Source organism: Coregonus lavaretus (assembly GCF_964263955.1).
Source record: "Coregonus lavaretus genome assembly, contig: HAP1_SCAFFOLD_5192, whole genome shotgun sequence".
NCBI classification, from domain to species: Eukaryota; Metazoa; Chordata; class Actinopteri; order Salmoniformes; family Salmonidae; genus Coregonus; species Coregonus lavaretus.
The window spans coordinates 2,501-25,000 of NW_028157526.1; the positions used below are offsets into that span (position 1 = coordinate 2,501).

Here is a 22,500-nt window from a genome sequence, read left to right on the forward strand (position 1 = left end):
AACATGTAGTTTATCCATTTCTAAACAGATAGTTCCACCGGAATGATTTCACAAGCAACTATAAAGATACAATGTATAAAACTCTTACTTGAAAAACATGAAATAAATAACTTGCTCCAAAAGTAAATTCAAAAGAGAACCCACAAACAGGCATTGTACATACTTATGGAATATTATTGGTAGTAGTCATATCGGTTTGCAACCGGATTTATTATTTTCTTCCGCTCCCAACGCCGTTGTTGGAAGACGCGAATAACACATCTATTATTATCGCACATTTATAAATACAGAAACACACAAAGAGTACAAAGACTCACACACATAGAAATAGAGTTCAGTCTTGAATGGGGAGGCCTGTTCTATGGATTGTATTTCTATGGTCACAAGCCAGGCCTGGTCCGGAGTCTCGTTCCATTGGGAGGGAATCAAGGAAACAAGACTCAAGACTTCTACACCTCAAGAAACAACTGCACGACCCACCACATTACAGAAGTAACATGACATTTATAATATAGCATCGATTATCATACAAGATTTGTCTTTAAAAAGAAGGAAGAACATTTTTCTCAGGTGGAATGTTTGTGGATTTTGTACTTTTTTGCAACAGGATTAGATTTGTATTATTGTGGTAGTTTCAGCATTTGTCCTTTTTATTGTAATAAATATCGTATAGTGCTGCTGGTTGGATGGTGATTTGAAATGATGGTTTTATGCTTCTGGTTCGTAGTCCTGGCCCTGCTCCTTGGGGAGAAGAGAAAAAGACAGAGCTCAGAGAGAGAGACAGTATTTAAATATATAGAGAGAGACAGTATTTAAATAGAGAGAGAGACAGTATTTAAATATATAGAGAGAGACAGTATTTAAATAGAGAGAGAGAGAGAGAGTATTTAAATAGAGAGAGTCAGAGAGAGACAGTATTTAAATAGAGAGGAGAGAGAGAGAGCTCAGAGAGAGACAGTATTTAAATAGAGAGAGAGAGAGTCAGAGAGAGAGACAGTATTTAAATAGAGAGAGAGAGACAGTATTTAAATAGAGAGAGAGACAGTATTTAAATATATAGAGAGAGACAGTATTTAAATAGAGAGAGAGAGAGAGAGAGAGAGAGAGAGTATTTAAATAGAGAGAGAGTCAGAGAGAGACAGTATTTAAATAGAGAGGAGAGAGAGAGAGCTCAGAGAGTCAGAGAGCTCAGAGAGACATTATTTAAATAGAGAGAGAGAGTCAGAGAGAGACAGTATTTAAATAGAGAGAGAGAGACAGAGAGAGGGGCAGTATTTAAATAGAGAGAGAGAGACAGAGAGAGAGACATTATTTAAATAGAGAGAGAGAGAGAGAGTCAGAGAGAGAGTCAGAGAGAGAGTCATAGAGAGGGACAGTATTTAAATAGAGAGAGAGAGAGTCAGAGAGAGGGGCAGTATTTAAATAGAGAGAGAGAGACAGAGAGAGAGTCAGAGAGAGAGTCAGAGAGAGGGACAATATTTAAATAGAGAGAGAGAGTCAGAGAGAGAGTCAGAGAGAGAGTCAGAGAGAGGGACAGTATTTAAATAGAGAGAGAGAGTCAGAGAGAGAGTCAGAGAGAGGGACAGTATTTAAATAGAGAGAGAGAGTCAGAGAGAGGGACAGTATTTAAATAGAGAGAGAGAGAGTCAGAGAGAGAGTCAGAGAGAGGGACAGTATTTAAATAGAGAGAGAAAGAGTCAGAGAGAGAGTCAGAGAGAGAGTCAGAGAGAGAGTCAGAGAGAGGGACAGTATTTAAATAGAGAGAGAAAGAGTCAGAGAGAGAGTCAGAGAGAGAGTCAGAGAGAGGGACAGTATTTAAATAGAGAGAGAGAGAGTCAGAGAGAGGGACAGTATTTAAATAGAGAGAGAGAGAGTCAGAGAGAGAGACAGAGAGAGAGACAGTATTTAAATAGAGAGAGAGAGAGACAGAGAGAGGGGCAGTATTTAAATAGAGAGAGAAAGAGTCAGAGAGAGAGTCAGAGAGAGAGTCAGAGATAGAGTCAGAGAGAGGGACAGTATTTAAATAGAGAGAGAGAGAGTCAGAGAGAGAGTCAGAGATAGAGTCAGAGAGAGGGACAGTATTTAAATAGAGAGAGAGAGAGACAGAGAGAGAGACAGTATTTAAATAGAGAGAGAGAGAGACAGAGAGAGAGTCAGAGAGAGAGTCAGAGAGAGAGTCAGAGAGAGGGACAGTATTTAAATAGAGAGAGAGAGAGTCAGAGAGAGAGTCAGAGATAGAGTCAGAGAGAGGGACAGTATTTAAATAGAGAGAGAGAGAGTCAGAGAGAGAGTCAGAGATAACAAAAAAAACAGAGCAAACTAGTATGCTATTTGGCCCTAAACAGAGAGTACACAGTGGCAGAATACTTGACCACTGTGACTGACCCAAACTTAAGGAAAGCTTTGACTATGTACAGACTCAGTGAGCATAGCCTTGCTATTGAGAAAGGCCGCCGTAGGCAGACCTGGCTCTCAAGAGAAGACAGGCTATGTGCACACTGCCCACAAAATGAGGTGGAAACTGAGCTGCACTTCCTAACCTCCTGCCAAATGTATGACCATATTAGAGACACATATTTCCCTCAGATTACAGCGATCCACAAAGAATTCGAAAACAAATCCAATTTTGATAAACTCCCTTATCTACTGGGTGAAAAACCACAGTGTGCCATCACAGCTGCAAGATTTGTGACCTGTTGCCACAAGAAAAGGGCAACCAGTGAAGAACAAACACCATTGTAAATACAACCCCTATTTATGTTCATTTATTTTCCCATTTGTACTTTAACTATTTGCACATTGTTACAACACTGTATATATACATAATATGACATTTGAAATGTCTTTATTCTTTTGGAACTTCTGAGTGTAATGTTTACTGTTAATATTTATTGTTTATTTCACTTTTGTTTACTATCTACTTCACTTGCTTTGGCAATGTTAACACACGTTTCCCATGCCAATAAAGCCCTTAAATTGAATTGAAATTGAATTGATAGAGTCAGAGAGAGGGACAGTATTTAAATAGAGAGAGAGAGAGAGTCAGAGAGAGAGTCAGAGAGAGAGAGACAGAGAGAGAGACAGAGAGAGAGACAGTATTTAAATAGAGAGAGAGAGAGACAGAGAGAGGGACAGTATTTAAATAGAGAGAGAGAGAGACAGAGAGAGGGGCAGTATTTAAATAGAGAGAGAGAGTCAGAGAGAGAGAGACAGAGAGAGGGAGGCAGTGACTGTGTCCTATTCATTTCATAGGGTGCCATTTCGGACGCCCACCACAGGAGGTTGGTGACACCTTCACAGTAATAACTGGAATGGTAAAAAATATATCAAACACATGGTTTCCATGGTTTCCATGGTTTCCATGGTTTCCATGTATTTGATGCCATTCCATTTGCTCCGTTCCGGACATTATTATGAGCCGTCCTCCCCTCAGCAGACAGCTGTGATGTCACAGAGTTCACATAGGCATAATTATAGAAGGAACAGACGTGGAATTGTTGGATCTCTCATCAGACAAGCTCTCACCCAGAGTGATCTAACCAGACAAATCACATCAAGTCTAAAATGAAGACAACCTGGCAATAAGGACACAATGTTCTCTTTTGACCTGTCAGTATAACGATTACAGCGTTAGCGACCTTAACACAACACCTAGCGACCTCGCCAAGATCTTCAGATCTCTTGACAGTGCGCTGGAGCCAGGTTCGAGTCCTGGTCGGGGGCTCCCCCCACCCCCCTCCGAATTTGATACAATATTATCAGCTTCACTCCTGTGTCAATACTCAACTCTATCCACCAGAGGGTAGCACTGGCTAACATAAAATGTAACAGCAGCTCCCAGGACACAGTAGAGGAAGCCATCGTAGCATCCTCTGGTTAGTACACTAACCAACTCTTAACATCTTCATGTGAACAGACACTTGTACTCATATAATGATTCCTTGAGGTCATTTATCTACGGAAAATAATGTGTGGTTATTGATGGGACACACATTACATCCACATATGATGACAATGTGGAGGGTCAGACAGAGCAGCTGTAGAGAAAGACTCCATGTTCACAGCAATGCAAGGAATCCTCTGATACTACCCATCATGCATTGCAACTCGTGACATCACCACCACCACCACACCCCGTTCAGCTAGAGCTCGCATGCTGCTTTTTACGATGGGGGATGGTGGAGGGAAAGAGAGAGAGAGAGAGAGATGGAGAGAGAGATGGAGAAAGAGAGAGAGAGAGAGATGGATGGGGAAGGATAGGGAGGAATACAGACGTGTTGCCTCTTCATGATATGAGGTTATACAATTTAATATTACAGGAGTCATTTGCGTTGAAACAGAAGAGAGCTTAAATCTAGGCATTTTTTTTCTATAATTGATTTGTATGATACATTATTTATGTAGGGCAGAAGGACATCTCAGTTAATAAACCACTGAATTGGTTCTGAACCGTTCATTTAAGATTACTCCACTGGGATTCTTTGATTCGTCATTGGTTCCCTGCTGATTCTCAGGTTTCAGATTAACCGATTCGGTACTGTGTTTTTTTGCCCTTGAGAGCTGCCTTCCCAAAAATAACCATCTGTCTCAGATTGGAGGTGTTATGCCCACCTGTTTATCTGGCATTTGACTTGTCAAAAATCTCTCTCACGTCTAAAGCTATAGAGAGAGACAAAGCACCAACTCACACACAGTACAGAGTTCTACTGTTGAGTTTCCCCGGTGCAATAGAACCAAATGGAATAGTCCCAACAGTGCAAAGCCCTAAGATAAACCAAGTGCACCTCAAATACTTCCAAGTATTTCACCTAGTCCTAGTGTTTTGTGTAAGTGTGTGTGTGTGTGTGTGTGTACGTTTGTGTAAATGCGTGTGTGTGTGTGTGTGTGTAGTGTTTGGGCTTTGTTACTTGAAAAAGTAGTTAATTCCATATTACTCGATACATGTAGCAAGATGGTGGCGACAGACATGGCAGATCTGCTTCTAAGCAACTTCGCAGTATTTCGTTTTTTTGTGTGTGTTATTTCTTACATTTTAGTCATTTAGCAGACGCTCTTATCCTGAGTGCATACATTTTATTTCTTTCATTTTTTCATTTAATTTTAATTTATACCGGCCCCCCCGTGGGAATCGAACCCACAACCCTGGCGTTGCAAACGCCATGCTCTACCAACTGAGCTACACAGGAGCAAGAATTAGCCCAGAACGTTTTTTTTTGTGTTATTACGTAAAGCCGGAAATAACTTTTGGATATCGGAGCGGCAGTAAATCACCAGCATTACGACCAGAAATACGACTTTCCCGAATTGGATCTTTTGTTCGTACCCCCCTGGGCAATTTAACTTATCCCAGAGGCTGCTCCAAGATGCTGCCGGCGGAGAAGAGGTATTCGGAGTGGACTTCCAGTCCGACTCAGGAGGCGCGCACACCATCCATCACTTCAGAGTATATTACTCGCTAATGTTCAGTCTCTGGATAATAAAGTACACGAGCTCAGGGAGAGGATCTCCTTCCAGAGAGACATTAGGGACTGTAACATACTCTGTTTCACGGAATCATGGCTCTCTCGGGATATACTGTCCCCGTCCATACAGCCAGCTAGGTTCTTAGTACAGACAGGACTAAAGAACTCTCTGGGAAGAAGAAAGGCGGTGGTATATGTTTCATGATTAACTACTCATGGTGTGACTGTGATAATGTACAAAAACTCAAGTCCTTTTGTTCACCTGACCTAGAATACCTCATAATCAAATGCCGACCATATTACCTCCCAAGATAATTCTCTTCGGTTATAGTCCCAGCCGTGTATATTCCCCCTCAAGCCGACACCACGACGACCCTCAAGGACCTACACTGGACTTTATGCAAACTGGAAACCACATATCCTGAGGCCGCATTTATTGTAGCTGGGGATTTTATCAAAGCAAATCTGAGGAAAACGCTACCAAAGTTCTATCAACACATTGAATGTAGTACTCGCTCTGGAAAAACACTCGACCACTGTTACACCCCCTTCCGGGATGCCTACAAGGCCCTCCCCAGCCCTCCCTTCGGCAAATCAGATCACGACTCCATTTTGCTCCTCCCTATCCTATAGGCAGAAACTCAAACAGGAAGTACCTGTGCTAAGGTCTATTCAACGCTGGTCTGACCAATCGGAATCCATGCTTCAAGATTGTTTTTGATCACGCGGACTGGGATATGTTCCGGGTTGCCTCTGAGAATAACATTGACGTTTACACGGACACGGTGACTGAGTTCATCAGGAAGTGTATAGGAGATGTTGCTCCTAGCAGAGCTCTAGTGTGTGTGTGTGTGTGTATCCCTCCTACCTGCTGGTTCTGATCATATGTCTCTCCCTCCTGTGGCTCTCCTTCCATGGCCTCCTGTCCATACTCCTCAGGCTGTGGACACACACACACACACACACACACACACACACACACACACACACACACACACACACACACACACAGACACAATTGTAAAACAAAACTAACACATGTCCTATTTCACCACAAAAAAAAAAAAAAAAAAAAAAGAAAGAAAAAGTATTTGTGAACCGTTAGGGAGAGATAGTTCAGTACAGTAGGCAGAAAACACAATGTAAGTACTTTGTACACTTGATGATAATGGGAGGATAATGCACAGCCCAGGGTTAGGGTCAATTCCATTTCAATTTCAGCCAATTCAGGAAGTACACTGAAATTCCAAATCCACTTGTCTTCCATGCTTTTCAATGAAGACAATTTGGAATTGGAATTTGATTTACAGACAGTGCAGGTCTGGTGTAAACACCTACAGTGGCTTGCGAAAGTATTCACCCCCTCTTGGCATTTTTCCTATTTTGTTGCCTTACAACCTGGAAATAAAATGATTTGGTGGGGGTTTGTATAATTTGATTTACACAACATGCCTACCACTTTGAAGATGCAAAATATGTTTTATTGTGAAACAAACAAGAAATAAGACATAAAAACAGAAAACTTGAGCGTGCATAACTATTCACCCCCCCCCCCCCCAAAGTCAATACTTTGTAGAGCCACCTTTTGCAGCAATTACAGCTGCAAGTCTCAATGGGGTATGTCTCTATAAGCTTGGCACATCTAGCCACTGCTCCAAGGCAAAACTGCTCCAGCTCCTTCAAGTTGGATGGGTTCCGCTGGTGTACAGCAATCTTTAAGTCATACCACAGATTCTCAATTGGATTGAGGTCTGGGCTTTGACTAGGCCATTCCAAGACATTTAAATGTTTCCCCTTAAACCACTTGAGTGTTGCTTTAGCAGTATGCTTAGGGTCATTGTCCTGCTGGAAGGTGAACCTCCATCCCAGTCTCAAATCTCTGGAAGACTGAAACTGGTTTCCCTCAAGAATTTCCCTGTATTTAGTGCCATCCATCATTCCTTCAATTCTGACCAGTTTCACAGTCCCTGCTGATGAAAAACATCCCCACAGCATGATGCTGTCACCACCATGCTTCACTGTGGGGATGGTGTTCTCAGGGTGATGAGAGGTGTTGGGTTTGCGCCAGACATAGCGTTTTCCTTGATGGCCAAAAAGCTCAATTTTAGTCTCATCTGACCAGAGTACCTTCTTCCATATGTTTGGGGAGTCTCCCACATGCCTGTTTGCTTATTTTTTTCTTCAAGCAATGGCTTTTTTCTGGCCACTCTTCCGTAAAGCCCAGCTCTGTGGAGTGTACAGCTTAAAGTGGTCCTATGGACAGATACTCCAATCTCTGCTGTGGAGCTTTGCAGCTCCTTCAGAGTTATCTTTGGTCTCTTTGTTGCCTCTCTGATTAATGCCCTCCTTGCCTGGTCCGTGAGTTTTGGTGGGCGGCCCTCTCTTGGCAGGTTTGTTGTGGTGCCATATTCTTTCCATTTTTAATAATGGATTTAATGGTGCTCCGTGGGATGTTCAAAGTTTCTGATATTTTTTTATAACCCAACCCTGATCTGTACTTCTCCACAACTTTGTCCCTGACCTGTTTGAAAAGCTCCTTGGTCTTCATGGTGCCGCTTGCTTGGTGGTGCCCCTTGCTTAGTGGTGTTGCAGACTCTGGGGCCTTTCAGGTTTATATATACTGAGATCATGTGACACTTAGATTGCACACAGGTGGACTTTATCTAACTAATTATGTGACTTCTGAAGGTAATCGGTTGCACCAGATCTTATTTAGGGGCTTCATAGCAAAGGGGGTGAATACATATGCACGCACCACTTTTCCGTTATATATTTTTTGAAACAAGTTATTTTTTTCATTTCACTTCACCAATTTGGACTATTTTGTGTATGTCCATTACATGAAATCCAAATAAAAATCAATTTAAATTACAGGTTGTAATGCAACAAAATAGGAAAAACGCCAATGGGGGATGAATACTTTTGCAAGGCACTGCATAGTAGCATAGGGGCTAACCCCCAGTATCCTAAACTAAGAAGGAGGAAAGGTAATGACTAACTAACCCCCAGTATCCTAAACTAAGAAGTGTACCCAGAGGAAAGGTAATGACTCCTGCTTAGGGTTGCAAAGGTCATTAACAGAACATCTATCATAAGATATCATAACTTTGAATAACTTTAAAGAAATGTATTAATATATAGTAGAATTTGTTGTTATATATATATCTGTGTCCATATTGTCCCTGAGTTTCTAGTAGATAGAGTTTCAAGTTTCAAGTTTTATTTTCAAGGTACAGTGAAATGTGTTTCTAGCTTTCTCTTTCCCAACTATGTAGTAATCGATCAGTAGTTATATACAACTAAAACACCAGCAATAGAAATAAGAAGAACATGAGAAATTAAGTAAGCTATATACAGGGACAGTTCCAGGGTCAGTAGCTATATACAGGGACAGTTCCAGGGTCAGTAGCTATATACAGGGTCAGTAGCTATATACAGGGACAGTTCCAGGGTCAGTAGCTATATACAGGGACAGTTCCAGGGTCAGTAGCTATATACAGGGACAGTTCCAGGGTCAGTAGCTATATACAGGGACAGTTCCAGGGTCAGTAGCTATATACAGGGTCAGTAGCTATATACAGGGTCAGTAGCTATATACAGGGACAGTTCCAGGGTCAGTAGCTATATACAGGGACAGTTCCAGGGTCAGTAGCTATATACAGGGTCAGTAGCTATATACAGGGTCAGTAGCTATATACAGGGACAGTTCCAGGGTCAGTAGCTATATACAGGGACAGTTCCAGGGTCAGTAGCTATATACAGGGACAGTTCCAGGGTCAGTAGCTATATACAGGGACAGTTCCAGGGTCAGTAGCTATATACAGTTCCAGGGTCAGTAGCTATATACAGGGACAGTTCCAGGGTCAGTAGCTATATACAGGGACAGTTCCAGGGTCAGTAGCTATATACAGTTCCAGGGTCAGTAGCTATATACAGGGTCAGTTCCAGGGTCAGTAGCTATATACAGGGACAGTTCCAGGGTCAGTAGCTATATACAGGGACAGTTCCAGGGTCAGTAGCTATATACAGGGTCAGTTCCAGGGTCAGTAGCTATATACAGGGACAGTAGCTATATACAGTTCCAGGGTCAGTAGCTATATACAGGGTCAGTTCCAGGGTCAGTAGCTATATACAGGGTCAGTTCCAGGGTCAGTAGCTATATACAGGGACAGTTCCAGGGTCAGTAGCTATATACAGGGACAGTTCCAGGGTCAGTAGCTATATACAGGGTCAGTTCCAGGGTCAGTAGCTATATACAGGGACAGTTCCAGGGTCAGTAGCTATACACAGTTCCAGGGTCAGTAGCTATATACAGGGACAGTTCCAGGGTCAGTAGCTATATACAGGGACAGTTCCAGGGTCAGTAGCTATATACAGGGACAGTTCCAGGGTCAGTAGCTATATACAGGGTCAGTAGCTATATACAGTTCCAGGGTCAGTAGCTATATACAGGGACAGTTCCAGGGTCAGTAGCTATATACAGTTCCAGGGTCAGTAGCTATATACAGGGTCAGTTCCAGGGTCAGTAGCTATATACAGGGTCAGTAGCTATATACAGTTCCAGGGTCAGTAGCTATATACAGGGACAGTTCCAGGGTCAGTAGCTATATACAGTTCCAGGGTCAGTAGCTATATACAGGGACAGTTCCAGGGTCAGTAGCTATATACAGGGACAGTTCCAGGGTCAGTAGCTATATACAGGGTCAGTTCCAGGGTCAGTAGCTATATACAGGGACAGTTCCAGGGTCAGTAGCTATATACAGGGACAGTTCCAGGGTCAGTAGCTATATACAGGGTCAGTAGCTATATACAGGGTCAGTAGCTATATACAGGGACAGTTCCAGGGTCAGTAGCTATATACAGGGTCAGTTCCAGGGTCAGTAGCTATATACAGGGTCAGTTTCAGGGTCAGTAGCTATATACAGGGACAGTTCCAGGGTCAGTAGCTATATACAGGGTCAGTAGCTATATACAGGGACAGTTCCAGGGTCAGTAGCTATATACAGGGTCAGTAGCTATATACAGGGACAGTTCCAGGGTCAGTAGCTATATACAGGGACAGTTCCAGGGTCAGTAGCTATATACAGGGTCAGTTCCAGGGTCAGTAGCTATACACAGTTCCAGGGTCAGTAGCTATATACAGGGACAGTTCCAGGGTCAGTAGCTATATGCAGGGTCAGTTCCAGGGTCAGTAGCTATATACAGGGTCAGTAGCTATATACAGGGACAGTTCCAGGGTCAGTAGCTATATACAGGGACAGTTCCAGGGTCAGTAGCTATATACAGTTCCAGGGTCAGTAGCTATATACAGGGACAGTTCCAGGGTCAGTAGCTATATACAGGGACAGTTCCAGGGTCAGTAGCTATATACAGGGACAGTTCCAGGGTCAGTAGCTATATACAGGGTCAGTAGCTATATACAGGGACAGTTCCAGGGTCAGTAGCTATATACAGGGACAGTTCCAGGGTCAGTAGCTATATACAGGGTCAGTTCCAGGGTCAGTAGCTATATACAGGGACAGTTCCAGGGTCAGTAGCTATATACAGGGACAGTTCCAGGGTCAGTAGCTATATACAGGGTCAGTAGCTATATACAGGGTCAGTAGCTATATACAGGGACAGTTCCAGGGTCAGTTCCAGGGTCAGTAGCTATATACAGGGTCAGTAGCTATATACAGGGACAGTTCCAGGGTCAGTAGCTATATACAGGGTCAGTACCAGGGTCAGTAGCTATATACAGTTCCAGGGTCAGTAGCTATATACAGGGTCAGTTCCAGGGTCAGTAGCTATATACAGGGACAGTTCCAGGGTCAGTAGCTATATACAGGGACAGTTCCAGGGTCAGTAGCTATATACAGGGACAGTTCCAGGGTCAGTAGCTATATACAGGGTCAGTTCCAGGGTCAGTAGCTATATACAGGGTCAGTAGCTATATACAGGGTCAGTAGCTATATACAGGGACAGTTCCAGGGTCAGTAGCTATATACAGGGACAGTTCCAGGGTCAGTAGCTATATACAGGGACAGTTCCAGGGTCAGTAGCTATATACAGTTCCAGGGTCAGTAGCTATATACAGTTCCAGGGTCAGTAGCTATATACAGGGTCAGTTCCAGGGTCAGTAGCTATATACAGGGACAGTTCCAGGGTCAGTAGCTATATACAGGGACAGTTCCAGGGTCAGTAGCTATATACAGGGTCAGTTCCAGGGTCAGTAGCTATATACAGGGTCAGTTCCAGGGTCAGAACCAATACCATATTAACAATGTGCAGGGATACTGGAGTGGTAGGGGTAGATATGTGTAGGGGTCCGGTGACTAGGCATCAGGATAATGATCAACAGGGTAGCAGCAGCGTATATGATGATTGTATGGGAGTGTGTATAGAGTCAGTATGAATGTGTGTGCATGTTACGTGTGTGTGAGCAAAAACACAGATTCAATAGGTGTGTCTCAATCACAACAACGGTCTGTGTGTGTGAGGCGTGTTTCAGTGTCAGCATGCAGGCATAAGCGTGCAACATGTGTGTGTGTGTATGTGTGTGTGTGTGTGTGTGTGTGTGTGTGTGTGTGTGTGTGTGTGTGTGTGTGTGTGTGTGTGTGTGTGCATAGAGACAGTGTAAAAATACTAATAAAAGAGAAGGGTCCATGCATATAATCCGTGTAGCCATTTTGTTAGCTATTTGGCAGTCTTATGGCATGGGGATAGAAGCTGTTCATGGGCCTGTTGGTATCAGACTTGTTGCTCCGGTACCACTTGCCGTGCGAGAGCAGAGAGAACAGTCTATGGCTTGGGTGGCTGGAGTTTAAAAAAAAATCAGTCCCTTCCTTTCACACCGTCTGCTATACTGTGGAGGTCCTGGACGGCAGGGAGCTCGGCCCCAGTGATGACCCGGCCTCGGCAGGGAGCTCGGCCCCAGTGATGACCCGGGCTGTCCACACCACCCTCTGTAGCGCCGTGCGATCGAGGGCGGTGCTGTTTCCATACCAAGCAGTAACGCAGCCAGTCAAGATGCTCTCGATGGTGCAGCTGTACTTTTTGAGGATTTGAGGGCCCATGCCAAATCTTTTCAACCTTCTGAGGGGGAAGAGGCGCTGTCATGCCTTCGCAACTGTTTGCGTGTGTGTGTGGACCATTTATGTCCTTAGTGATTTGGATCTCTCGACCCGCTCCACTGGAGCCCCGTCGATGAAGATGGAGTCCACAATCAGCTCCTTGGTCTTACTGACGTTGAGGGAGAGGTTGTTGTCCTGGCACCACAATGCCAGGTCACTGACCTCCTCCCTGTAGGCTGATTTATCGTGATCTACCACCATCGTGTCGTCAGCAAAACTTGATGGTGTTGGGAGTCGTGCATGATCAGGCAATCGTGGGTGAACAGGGAGTACAGGAAGGGACTAAGCACACACCCCTGAGGGGCCCCCGTGTTGAGGGTCAGCGTGGCGGAGGTGATGTTGCCTACCACTTGGGGTTGGCCCTCCTAGGAAGTCCAGGATCCAGCAGAGGGAGGTATTCAGTCCCAGGGTCCAAAGCTTGGTGACGAGCTTCAAGGGGACTATGGTGTTGAATACTGAGCTGTAGTCAATGAATAGCATTCTCACATATGTATTCCTCTTGTCTAGGTGGGTGAGGGCAGTGTGGAGTGCAATTGAGATTGCATCGTCTATGGATCTGTTTGGGTGGTATTCAAATTGGAGTGGGTCTAGGGTTTCTGGGATGATGGAGTTTCTGTTTGCCATAACCAGCCTTTCAAAGCACTTCATGATTACAGATGTGTGTGCTACGGTGCGCTAGTCATTGTGCAGAGTAGCCTTAAGAGTTCTTGGGAACAGGGATGATGGTGGTTACCTTGAGACGTGGGGATTACAAACTGGGACAAGGAGAGGTTGAAAATGACTGTGAATGTGCCTGTCAGCTGTTCTGCGCATGCTCTGAGAACGCGCCCTAGAATATTGTCCGGCCCTGCGGCTTATGAGTGTTGACCTGATTAAAAAACTTACTCACGTCGGCCTCGGAGACCCAGTTCCCCCGGGTCAGCAGAGGGCCTCGTGCATGGTTCGTGTTGTTTGTGTCAAAGTGTACATAAAATGCATTGAGTTCGTTTGGTAGAGAGGCATCGTTGGGTAGATCACGGCTGGGTCTTCCTTTGTAATCCGTAATGGACTGTAGCCCCTGCCACCTGCGGCGAGCGTCACAGCCTGTGTAATAGGATTCCACCTTGTTCCTATATTGTCCTTTTGCCTGTTTGATGACTCTGCGGAGGTCGTAGCGGGACTTCTTGTACACGTTCGTGTCCTCAGACGTAGCCTCGGGGTTGGCTGCGATAACCCTGTATGTGGTAGCTCCGTCCTTTAGCTTAGCGCAGCCCTGGTGTAACTCCTCAGTGTTAATCCAGGGCTTTTGATTGGGGAAAAGCAGCAAACCTTCATTTGTGGGGAAAACGTTAGCGATGCATTTCTTTATGAAGCCGGTGACAGAGGTGGTTAGCTCGTCGATGCTATCGGCGGAGTCCTGGAACATATGCCAGTCAGAGCTAGCAAAAGCAGTCCTGTAGCATAGCCTCTGATTCGGGTGACCATTTCTCAATGGAGCACGTCACGGACACTTCCTGTTTGAGCTTCTACTTGTAGACAGGAAGCAGGAGTATAAAGTCAAGATCTAATTTGCCGAAAGGGGGGACGAGGGAGGGCCTTGTATGCTTGCTTGCGGGTAACAGTGGTCTAAGACTTTAACGTGTTGATTAAGTGTCTTAATGACATGGAATTAAAATCACCAGCAACAACGAGAGTAGCCTCTGGGCACATTGTTTTCTGCTTGTTTATAGCCTTGTACAGCTCGTTAACACCAGCTTGGTGTTGTTGTTGTCCTGAGGTGGAATAGTGCCTTCAGAAAGTATTCATACCCCTTGACATATTCCACATCTTGTTGTGTCAAAATGGATTAAAACTATTCTCTCTGGATTATTTTTTTTTTTTTCTCTCACCCATCTACACACAATACCCCATAATGACAAAGTGAAAACATGTTTTTAGACATTATTGAAAATGTATTGAAAATGAAATACAGAAATATCTCTTTTACATAAGTATTTAAACCCCTTTGCTGTGACACTCCAAATTGAGCTCAGGTGCAACCAATTTCCTTTGATCATCCTTGAGACGTCACTACAACTTGATTGGAGTCCACCTGTGGTCAATTCAATTGTTTGGACATGATTTGGAAAGGCACACACCTGTCTACATGAGGTCCAGTTGACAGGTCATGTCAGAGCAGAAACTATACCATGAAGTCCAAGGAACTGTCCGTAAATCTCCGAGATAGAATTGTGATGAGGCATATATCTGGGGAAGGGTATAAAACTATGTCTAGGGTGTTGAAAGTTTCCAAGAGCCCAGTGGTCTCCATCATTGGGAAATCGTAAAAAAATGGAACTTCGCAGACTCTTCCTAGAGCTGGCCGTACGACCAAACTGAGCAACCGGCAAGAAGGACCAATGACCACTCTGACAGAACTACAGAGTTCCTTGGCTGAGATGAGAGAACCTGCCAGAAGGACAACAGTCTCTACAGCACTTCAGTAATCTGGGATTTATGGGAGAGTGACCAGACGGATGCCACTCCTGAGAAAAAGGCACAGCCTGGAGTTTGCAAAAAAAGACACCTGAAAGACAAAAGATTATGTGGTCTGATAAGACAAAAAATTTAACTATTTGGCCTGAATGCAAAGCGTTATGTCTGAAGAAAACCAGGCATAGTTCATCACCTGTCTAACGCCATCCCTACCGTGAAGCATGGTGGTGGCAACATCATGCTATGGGGATGCTTTTCAGCGGCAGGGACTGGGAGACTGGTAAGGATAGAGGGAACAATGAATGGAGTCAAATACAGGCAAAAAAAAACAATTTAATCAATTTTGAATTCAGGCTGTAACAACAAAATATGGAATAAGTCAAGGGGTATGAATACCTTCGGAAGCAGTCCCAGAAAACATCCTTAACATTAATGATTTACTCTTTGGTTCAGAACTGACTCGTTGTTGGTGTTTTATTGGTGTTTTTTTTCTGTAAATATTTCATTAGCCTATTGTGACAGAGAAGCATGGGTTTGATTTCCGACATCTTTGATATCTGGAAATAAAATGTACACCTGCCGTTGCAGTTACGAGACTCCCATTGATAGCAAATCCTTATTATCAAGAGACTGTACATTGGTCAATAGAATGGAGGGGAAGAGGTGCCTCCCCCATATCCTACCTCCTTTTTCCGCTGGCGTTTCCTCTTGGATAGCCCAAAAATTGGGTCGGAATAACACAATGAGCCCGGGGCAGATGAGTCGAGTTGAATCCGGAATTGAGGTTTTAGTAACTCCTGATCTGATGTTGAAAAGTTTTCTTTTCGTTCAGAAAAAAGTAAAGGCTAAACGCGAGAAAAAAAATCACAAAAATAGCAAAGTTGGGTCGGCGCTTGCAAGACGGCAGCCAACAGTACGGCGCCATAGCTAATAATAAACCATATGGTCAAGAGAAAAAAATAATCTAACCAACAATGAGATTATTCTCAATGATCTCTGCAACAACTCTACCTACTATTGACTTGTTTCACAGCTGTCACCAGTTTGTCGGCCAAAACATTTACAACAAGTACATACTGAGATAGTAAAATAAATACGTGTGTAATAAAACAATATAAAGGATATTTCATGCTGAAACACCAACGGTATTCACTTAGTTGATGGTTTACATTTAGGATAATGTTTTATAGCTTTGTCATATTTAATGATTTTGTGATAAGGCCACCCAGAGGACCAGAGATAATTACAGACACCTGAGGTATCCAAAAGGGCCACTAGATGTCTTGTGATAGATTACATAAAATCCTTGAAAGATACATCAATTCTGGTAGTTTACTGGTAAACTTCAAAAGTTTCCAGTAATACACCCTACCTTTGCAACCCTACTCCCGCTACCTGCTATGTGGTCTATACTGGGTCCTGAGAATAAAGATACCTGCTATGTGGTCTATACTGGGTCCTGAGAATAAAGATACCTGTTATGTGGTCTATTCTGGGTCCTGAGAATAAAGATACCCGCTATGTGGTCTATACTGGGTCCTGAGAATAAAGATACCTGCTATGTGGTCTATACTGGGTCCTGAGAATAAAGATACCTGCTATGTGGTCTATACTGGGTCCTGAGAATAAAGATACCTGCTATGTGGTCTATACTGGGTCCTGAGAATAAAGATACCTGCTATGTGGTCTATACTGGGTCCTGAGAATAAAGATACCTGTTGTGTGGTCTATACTGGGTCCTGAGAATAAAGATACCTGCTATGTGGTCTATTCTGGGTCCTGAGAATAAAGATACCTGCTATGTGGTCTATACTGGGTCCTGAGAATAAAGATACCTGCTATGTGGTCTATACTGGGTCCTGAGAATAAAGATACCTGCTATGTGGTCTATACTGGGTCCTGAGAATAAAGATACCTGCTATGTGGTCTATACTGGGTCCTGAGAATAAAGATAACTGCTATGTGGTCTATTCTGGGTCCTGAGAATAAAGATACCTGCTATGTGGTCTATACTGGGTCCTGAGAATAAAGATACCTGCTATGTGGTCTATACTGGGTCCTGAGAATAAAGATACCTGCTATGTGGTCTATTCTGGGTCCTGAGAATAAAGATACCTGCTATGTGGTCTATACTGGGTCCTGAGAATAAAGATACCTGCTATGTGGTCTATTCTGGGTCCTGAGAATAAAGATACCTGCTATGTGGTCTATACTGGGTCCTGAGAATAAAGATACCTGCTATGTGGTCTATACTGGGTCCTGAGAATAAAGATACCTGCTATGTGGTCTATACTGGGTCCTGAGAATAAAGATACCTGCTATGTGGTCTATACTGGGTCCTGAGAATAAAGATACCTGCTATGTGGTCTATACTGGGCCCTGAGAATAAAGATACCTGCTATGTGGTCTATACTGGGTCCTGAGAATAAAGATACCCGCTATGTGGTCTATTCTGGGTCCTGAGAATAAAGATACCTGCTATGTGGTCTTTTCTGGGTCCTGAGAATAAAGATACCTGCTATGTGGTCTATTCTGGGTCCTGAGAATAAAGATACCTGCTGTGTGGTCTATACTGGGTCCTGAGAATAAAGATACCTGCTATGTGGTCTATACTGGGTCCTGAGAATAAAGATACCTGCTATGTGGTCTTTTCTGGGTCCTGAGAATAAAGATACCTGCTATGTGGTCTATTCTGGGTCCTGAGAATAAAGATACCTGCTATGTGGTCTATACTGGGTCCTGAGAATAAAGATACCTGTTATGTGGTCTATTCTGGGTCCTGAGAATAAAGATACCTGCTATGTGGTCTATTCTGGGTCCTGAGAATAAAGATACCTGCTATGTGGTCTATTCTGGGTCCTGAGAATAAAGATACCTGCTATGTGGTCTTTTCTGGGTCCTGAGAATAAAGATACCTGCTATGTGGTCTATTCTGGGTCCTGAGAATAAAGATACCTGCTATGTGGTCTATACTGGGTCCTGAGAATAAAGATACCTGTTATGTGGTCTATTCTGGGTCCTGAGAATAAAGATACCTGCTATGTGGTCTATTCTGGGTCCTGAGAATAAAGATACCTGCTATGTGGTCTATTCTGGGTCCTGAGAATAAAGATACCTGCTATGTGGTCTATTCTGGGTCCTGAGAATAAAGATACCTGCTATGTGGTCTATACTGGGTCATGAGAATAAAGATACCTGCTATGTGGTCTATTCTGGGTCCTGAGAATAAAGATACCTGCTATGTGGTCTATTCTGGGTCCTGAGAATAAAGATACCTGTTATGTGGTCTATACTGGGTCCTGAGAATAAAGATACCTGCTATGTGGTCTATTCTGGGTCCTGAGAATAAAGATACCTGCTATGTGGTCTATACTGGGTCCAGAGAATAAAGATACCTGCTATGTGGTCTATTCTGGGTCCTGAGAATAAAGATACCTGCTATGTGGTCTATACTGGGTCCTGAGAATAAAGATACCTGCTATGTGGTCTATACTGGGTCCTGAGAATAAAGATACCTGCTATGTGGTCTATACTGGGTCCTGAGAATAAAGATACCTGCTATGTGGTCTATACTGGGCCCTGAGAATAAAGATACCTGCTATGTGGTCTATACTGGGTCCTGAGAATAAAGATACCCGCTATGTGGTCTATTCTGGGTCCTGAGAATAAAGATACCTGCTATGTGGTCTTTTCTGGGTCCTGAGAATAAAGATACCTGCTATGTGGTCTATTCTGGGTCCTGAGAATAAAGATACCTGCTGTGTGGTCTATACTGGGTCCTGAGAATACAGATACCTGCTATGTGGTCTATACTGGGTCCTGAGAATAAAGATACCTGCTATGTGGTCTTTTCTGGGTCCTGAGAATAAAGATACCTGCTATGTGGTCTATTCTGGGTCCTGAGAATAAAGATACCTGCTATGTGGTCTATACTGGGTCCTGAGAATAAAGATACCTGTTATGTGGTCTATTCTGGGTCCTGAGAATAAAGATACCTGCTATGTGGTCTATTCTGGGTCCTGAGAATAAAGATACCTGCTATGTGGTCTATTCTGGGTCCTGAGAATAAAGATACCTGCTATGTGGTCTTTTCTGGGTCCTGAGAATAAAGATACCTGCTATGTGGTCTATTCTGGGTCCTGAGAATAAAGATACCTGCTATGTGGTCTATACTGGGTCCTGAGAATAAAGATACCTGTTATGTGGTCTATTCTGGGTCCTGAGAATAAAGATACCTGCTATGTGGTCTATTCTGGGTCCTGAGAATAAAGATACCTGCTATGTGGTCTATTCTGGGTCCTGAGAATAAAGATACCTGCTATGTGGTCTATTCTGGGTCCTGAGAATAAAGATACCTGCTATGTGGTCTATACTGGGTCATGAGAATAAAGATACCTGCTATGTGGTCTATTCTGGGTCCTGAGAATAAAGATACCTGCTATGTGGTCTATTCTGGGTCCTGAGAATAAAGATACCTGTTATGTGGTCTATACTGGGTCCTGAGAATAAAGATACCTGCTATGTGGTCTATTCTGGGTCCTGAGAATAAAGATACCTGCTATGTGGTCTATACTGGGTCCAGAGAATAAAGATACCTGCTATGTTGTCTATTCTGGGTCCTGAGAATAAAGATACCTGCTGTGTGGTCTATACTGGGTCCTGAGAATAAAGATACCTGTTATGTGGTCTATTCTGGGTCCTGAGAATAAAGATACCTGCTATGTGGTCTATACTGGGTCCTGAGAATAAAGATACCTGCTATGTGGTCTATTCTGGGTCCTGAGAATGAAGCCAGTGGGTCAGAGCCTTGTATTTTCAAACCCTCCTAACTGCTATGCTAATCAAGACAATCAGGTGACAGAGAAGAGAGAAGACTACGTCTGCGTTGGGGCTGGTGATAGTCTATAGTGATATAGAGGCTGGTGATAGTCTATAGTGATGTAGGGCTGGTGATAGTCTATAGTGATATAGAGGCTGGTGATAGTTTATAGTGATGTAGGGCTGGTGATAGTCTATAGTGATATAGAGGATGGTGATAGTCTATAGTGATATAGAGGCTGGTGATAGTCTATAGTGATATAGAGGCTGGTGATAGTCTATAGTGATATAGGAGCTGGTGATAGTCTATAGTGATATAGAGGCTGGTGATAGTCTATAGTGATATAGAGGCTGGTGATAGTCTATAGTGATATAGGGGCTGGTGATAGTCTATAGTGATATAGGAGCTGGTGATAGTCTATAGTGATATAGGGGCTGGTGATAGTCTATAGTGATATAGGAGCTGGTGATAGTCTATAGTGATATAGGAGCTGGTGATAGTCTATAGTGATATAGGAGCTGGTGATAGTCTATAGTGATGTAGGTGCTGGTGATAGTCTATAGTGATATAGAGGCTGGTGATAGCATATAGTGATATAGGGGCTGGTGATAGTCTATAGTGATGTAGTGGCTGGTGATAGTCTATAGTGATATAGAGGCTGGTGATAGTCTATAGTGATATAGGGGCTGGTGATAGTCTATAGTGATATAGAGGCATGTGATAGCATATAGTGATATAGAGGCTGGTGATAGTCTATAGTGATATAGAGGCTGGTGATAGTCTATAGTGATATAGAGGCTGGTGATAGTCTATAGTGATGTAGTGGCTGGTGATAGTCTATAGTGATATAGAGGCTGCTGATAGTCTATAGTGATATAGGGGCTGGTGATAGTCTATAGTGATATAGAGGCATGTGATAGCATATAGTGATATAGGGGCTGGTGATAGTCTATAGTGATGTAGTGGCTGGTGATAGTCTATAGTGATATAGGGTCTGGTGATAGTCTATAGTGATATAGAGGCTGGTGATAGTCTATAGTGATATAGAGGGTGGTGATAGTCTATAGTGATATAGGGGCTGGTGATAGTCTATAGTGATATAGAGGCTGGTGATAGTCTATAGTGATATAGAGGCTGGTGATAGTCTATAGTGATATAGAGGCTGGTGATAGTCTATAGTGATATAGAGGCTGGTGATAGTCTATAGTGATATAGGGGCTGGTGATAGTCTATAGTGATATAGGAGCTGGTGATAGTCTATAGTGATATAGGGGCTGGTGATAGTCTATAGTGATATAGAGGCTGGTGATAGCATATAGTGATATAGGGGCTGGTGATAGTCTATAGTGATGTAGTGGCTGGTGATAGTCTATAGTGATATAGAGGCTGGTGATAGTCTATAGTGATATAGAGGCTGGTGATAGTCTATAGTGATATAGAGGCTGGTGATAGTCTATAGTGATATAGGGGCTGGTGATAGTCTATAGTGATATAGGAGCTGGTGATAGTCTATAGTGATATAGGGGCTGGTGATAGTCTATAGTGATATAGAGGCTGGTGATAGCATATAGTGATATAGGGGCTGGTGATAGTCTATAGTGATGTAGTGGCTGGTGATAGTCTATAGTGATATAGAGGCTGGTGATAGTCTATAGTGATATAGGGTCTGGTGATAGTCTATAGTGATATAGAGGCTGGTGATAGTCTATAGTGATGTAGAGGCTGGTGATAGTCTATAGTGATATAGTGTCTGGTGATAGTCTATAGTGATATAGAGGCTGGTGATAGTCTATAGTGATATAGGGTCTGGTGATAGTCTATAGTGATATAGAGGCTGGTGATAGTCTATAGTGATATAGAGGCTGGTGATAGTCTATAGTGATATAGAGGCTGGTGATAGTCTATAGTGATATAGGGTCTGGTGATAGTCTATAGTGATATAGAGGCTGGTGATAGTCTATAGTGATATAGAGGCTGGTGATAGTCTATAGTGATATAGGGGCTGGTGATAGTCTATAGTGATATAGGGGCTGGTGATAGTCTATAGGGATATAGAGGCTGGTGATTGTCTATAGTGATATAGAGGCTGGTGATAGTCTATAGTGATATAGAGGCTGGTGATAGTCTATAGTGATATAGAGGCTGGTGATAGTCTATAGTGATATAGAGGCTGGTGATAGTCTATAGTGATATAGAGGCTGGTGATAGCATATAGTGATATAGAGGCTGGTGATAATCTATAGTGATATAGAGGCTGGTGATAGTCTATAGGGATATAGAGGCTGGTGATAGTCTATAGTGATATAGAGGCTGGTGATAGTCTATAGTGATATAGAGGCTGGTGATAGTCTATAGTGATATAGGGGCTGGTGATAGTCTATAGTGATATAGGAGCTGGTGATAGTCTATAGTGATATAGGGGCTGGTGATAGTCTATAGTGATATAGAGGCTGGTGATAGCATATAGTGATATAGAGGCTGGTGATAGTCTATAGTGATGTAGAGGCTGGTGATAGTCTATAGTGATATAGAGGCTGGTGATAGTCTATAGTGATATAGAGGCTGGTGATAGTCTATAGTGATATAGGGGCTGGTGATAGTCTATAGTGATATAGAGGCTGGTGATAGTCTATAGTGATATAGAGGCTGGTGA

General features: G+C 43.2%; 1 long non-coding RNA gene across 1 annotated transcript in view; it reads right to left on the reverse strand.

Annotated features, from left to right (window-relative positions):
- LOC311125317 overlaps positions 1-22,500 on the reverse strand; it is a 27,572-nt gene that overhangs the window by 96 nt on the left and 4,976 nt on the right. Inside the window, exons 2-3 of the long non-coding RNA XR_014612860.1 lie at positions 6,331-6,402; positions 1-735 (exon numbers count right to left, since the gene is read on the reverse strand). The exon at positions 1-735 is cut by the window's left edge and continues 96 nt beyond it. This is a non-coding gene — a long non-coding RNA (uncharacterized lncRNA). The remainder of the gene's footprint in view (positions 736-6,330; positions 6,403-22,500) is intronic.